Source organism: Anser brachyrhynchus (genome assembly GCF_964034855.1).
Source record: "Anser brachyrhynchus genome assembly, chromosome: 4".
Lineage (NCBI taxonomy): Eukaryota > Metazoa > Chordata > Aves > Anseriformes > Anatidae > Anser > Anser brachyrhynchus.
In genome coordinates this window covers 50,908,760-50,913,043 of record NC_137698.1, presented here as the reverse complement: position 1 = coordinate 50,913,043, position 4,284 = coordinate 50,908,760, and the positions used below count along the sequence as shown (strand labels likewise).

At 55.8% G+C, this 4,284-nt stretch overlaps 1 protein-coding gene across 3 annotated transcripts in view; it reads left to right on the top strand.

Annotated features, from left to right (window-relative positions):
- The first annotated feature begins 198 nt into the window (after nt 1-198).
- The window catches only part of PDGFRA (platelet derived growth factor receptor alpha), a 34,879-nt gene continuing 30,793 nt past the window's right edge, over nt 199-4,284 (top strand). The window contains exon 1 of one of the 3 annotated variants that reach the window (XM_080590560.1): nt 199-367. The gene's annotated coding sequence lies outside the window, so the exon portion shown is untranslated. Of the gene's footprint in view, nt 375-4,284 lie in introns of all 3 variants that reach the window. The other 2 variants (XM_080590561.1, XM_080590562.1) reach the window with 2 other exon arrangements.

Genomic DNA, 4,284 nt, shown 5'->3' with positions numbered 1-4,284 from the left:
GCCGCTGAAATCTGGAGGCTGAGATTGGCCCCCCTGCCTCCGTAAGAGCCTCCCTCCTGCGCCCGCCTCCGGCCGCGGGGCTGGGGGCGCCGGGCGAGCCAGGGCGGCTCTTATTGCGAAGGGGCCGGAGGGGGGCTTCATTTCCTGACAGCTATTTACTTAAAGCAAATGATTAGTTTTGGAAGGATGGACTACAACATTGAATCAATTACGGGGCGCGGGTTGTGAGCCCGTTGCAGTCGGGTCTGGAGGGAGGGCGAGCGGGAGGGAAGGAGCGCGGCTGAGCGGGGAAAGTCACAAAAGACGTGGACATATTTTGGATATTTTACAATCTGCGGGACTATAGCTGCGGATTGGAGAGGAGAAGGTAAGAGGTGAGGGGCACTTTCCCCATGTTTTTTTCCTTCCTTTTCCCCCGTTTCTTTTTCCCATTATTTTTTTTTTCTTTTCCCATTTTTTTTTAATTTTCTCTCACTTTATCCATTTGTTGGTATTTCTTTTCTTTTTCTTTCTTTCTTTCTTTCTTTTTTTTTTTTTTTTTTTTTTCCCCGACTGAGCCGCTCCGGGGGCGCCTTCCCGCCGGGGTGCCGGGGGCTGGCGGCCCCCGGGGGCGGCGGGGAGCTGGGACCGGGCTCTCCGCGGGCCGTCGGGGCGCGGCGGCGGCGGCGGCGGCGGCGGGGAGCAGCTCGGGCAGCGCTAATGACAAACACATTGGGACGGCGGGGGCCACCGGGCCGCATTCCTGCCCCGCCGGGGCTCCGAGAGCAGCGCCGGTGCCCGCCCGGAGGGCGCGGGGGGGACGCGCAGCGAGGATGGGAAGCAGGGCAGGGTGGCACCCGGCGGCTCCCCCTCTTCTCGCATCCCCACCTTCTGCCCTCGCTTCCTTCACCCCGCCGCTCTCCGCTCCCTTCCCCCACCCTTTGTTTTTCGCCACCTTCCCCTTTTCAGGTCCCCTTCCCCACCTTACCCCCCCCCCCCCCCGCCCCCGAGAGCCCAGACGGGACACGCACGACCCCCGCTTTGCGCGGGCGACCCCATCTCCATCCCTGCACCCCCCCCTCCCCTCCCCCCGCTCTTTTGCTTTATTTCCACGTCTCAGCGGAAAGAGAAGATGCTGAACTCGGGCAGGACTGGTACCTGGAGCCTCTCCAGCTTACAGACCCCTTCGCGCACCGGGAGCGCCGCCCGCCCCACCGGACGGCTGGAGCCCGCCGCCTCGTCCCCCGGGGGGGGCCTGAAGTCTTCGCGGCCACCGTTTGGATTTGGTCAAGAGCGGAGGCTGTAAACTCGCCAGCCTCTGCCAGGCTGGAGTCCCCTGGAAAAGTCCTAGGAGCGAGTAGGAAATGGCTTTTTGGCTGGCTGCGGCATTGCTCAACATTTTTGGACGGGGACCCAGCGGCCCAGGAGCCGTTCCAGAGAACAGGACTTGGACAGTTTTTTTCTATGCGAGCAGCGGCGGATCCAGCGAGGCAGCAGCAGCCGCCCCCGGGGGCTTGCCCACGCCCCGACGGGCTGCGGGGGCCGCTGCCCTGGCCCCCTCCCTCGCCGGGGGCACGCACCCAGCGCCCTCGACGGCATTTCGGCATCTCGCAAAAGCTCCGGCTTCCCGGCGAGCCTCTGGGACCCGAAACCACACGCCCGAGGCATTCGGGACAGACGGAGCCGTCCCCGGGGCTGCGGGCACGTCGCTGTCACAGCCTCGGACGGGGCACAGCCGCTGTCCCCCCGCGGGTGGCCGCCCCCTCGGGGGGCACAGAGCGCTCCGTGCCTCGCCCGGCGGAGCGGGCAGGAGAAGAAGCCCGGAGCTCACGTCGGGGAGCAGCCCTGCAGGGAAACACGGCTTTGCATTGCCCCATCCCCTCCCATCCCGCTTTTTTTTTTTTTCTTTTTTTTTTCGGTTACCTCGCGTTTAAAGAAAAAAATTTGCTCCAGCTTGGCAAAGGCTTTCCTATTGTTTCCTAGACAAACAGCGGAGTGGCTGGGAGCTGCCGTCTCTGCTAGGTTTGCTCGGTGTCCCGGGCAGCCTCTGATCCGCAGCGGCTCTAGCAGCCGAAAACCAAGCTGGGGAGACGGGAGGGGCTTCGGGGTCACCCCTCTTCCTGCTCCCTCGGGGACGCCAGCTTGGGCTCCCTGCAGCAGGGAGGAAAACCCTGAGGATGGGAGCTGGAGAGTGGCAATGTGCTCCTCTCCTCCCTCCTCCATCCCCAGCCACGTCCTGTCTGGTTATGGGGTCCCCACTGGGGTCCCCACTGCCTCCCCGACGGGGTCCCTGCTGTGCCTCCTTTCGCTAAAGCCCCCTCGATGGTTTTTGCTGCCCGGGGGAGAGGTGAGGCGGGGGCAGCCAGCAGGGGGATGCTGGGGGTGCTGCCCTCAGCATCTCAGGGCCCAGCTGGGGGCCCAGCTAGGCTGCATTAACTCAGTGTCCCCAGATGGGGCCACAGACAGGATCAAAGCAAGGAGAGAGGCGTCAAAGGTCCCTCTGCCATCAGCGGCTCAAAATCTGAGCTGTGGATATCTGGCTTTTACTTCTAGAGGAGACAGAGAAAGATCTCGCAGCAAGGCTCTTCGTTTTCAGTTTCCACTTAACAAAGAGCATTGTGGAGCCCTCAGCAAAACAGCAGTTTAGCCAACCTCAAAGCTTGGGGGAAAAAAAAAGTTTGAAGAAAAATGAGACCGCACAAAGCACTGGGACATAGGAGTCTGCAAGCAAAGCAGCTCTCCCAGCCTGCAGGCAGTCTCCCGCTGCCTTAAAATGAGCCCCCTTGTTCTGGTACTCCTCCCTAGGCAAGGCCGGGCAGAAGGTGTGCCAGCAGGACTGCGATGGGCACCAGGGCCATTTCTGCTCTTATTTGCTTATTGATGTATGGGGGATCTTCATGTGGCTGGGAGAGAAATACATAGGTATTAGGTTTCAAGAAAGCAGGAAGTAATAAATATTTTAATAAAATACCTCTCTGCAGTACTGCAGTATCAAGCTAGGATTTGAGTCCAATTCATATAGACAGAAAAGACTTGCATAGCCCAGACCTTTATTTTTTGTAACTGACCTACTGTTGGTTATTTCCAACAGCAGCAATTGGTCTGAAAAGGGGTGAAATGGATAACCCTGTAGAAACTTCGCCTCGCTTGTATCCTTACATCATGATGGCCGCAATGGCATTACTCTCGCATGTGAACACTGAAAATTCTGTTCGAACATGTTTGCTTCACTTGTTATAAAGACTAGAATGATTTCTGAGACGTCATTTTTTTGGTGCTGACAAGAATTGCCGATAATTTAGAAGAAGCAAGCAAGTAAGCAAGCGATCCTTTCTCTCCCTCTTGCCTTGCTCTCCTGATTGACTCATCTCTTTCAAGTCAATAAAGCTTCGTGTAGACACCCAAGGGAACAGATTGCAATGGCTGAGCTTCCTAGCTCCTGTGGTCAACAGAAATGGAGTGGTTTTTTCCATCCACCACTTCTGAGCACCTAAGTTGGGATTTGAGGTGTTCTCTGAAGTTCCTGACCTGATCCTGAGAACCTAAGTGAGATGCACCCTTGGATGTACCCATTGTGTTGTCTGTCTGCTGGGATAGACTAGAAAGTCCTTTAAGTAAATTTAGACTTTGTAAATTGCCCTCTATCTCTAATTCCTCTAATTTCCTAGTCCTGTGGTCTGTCCTGATGGGTTACACTGAAGAATTGGAGCTGACTGGAAGGCTGATGGGTGGCAGCCATCACTAGGTGCCCTGCAGAGCCTGAAGCCACTGCAGGAGCCCCGAACAGCTCGGCTTGCTGCGTAGTTATTCCTGCACAGCCCAGAAGAGATGTACAGGCTATGCTAGATGCAAACACTCGCAAATGGACGTGGAACAAACCGCTCTTTAGGAGAAAATTTATGCTGGACTTTTCAAAGAAGAAATTTTCTCATGTCATTTGTGCCTTTCCCCAGCGAAACCGTCAGACACTCTCCTGTTTGCTCTGTTCTTGTGGAGAACTGAGTTTGTAATTTGGGAGCTGCAAACCAATAAATGTTTCAGGAGGTCCTGACTGAACATTTGCATTCAACTGGTGACATGTACCACAAGGAGGAAGAGTTGTCCTCTGCTCTTGGGCTAGCCTTCACTCTTGCTGGAAAAGATCAGCTTTCCCAGAAGGATGGATTGCCACTCAGACAAAACCTCCACTGAAATTATCCAGCCCTCTCATAACAAGGATAATCACATCATTATGTGCCAAGATTTGCAATCCACCTACTATCGTATAATTTATATAAATACAGAGCAATAGGGACTTTTTTTTTC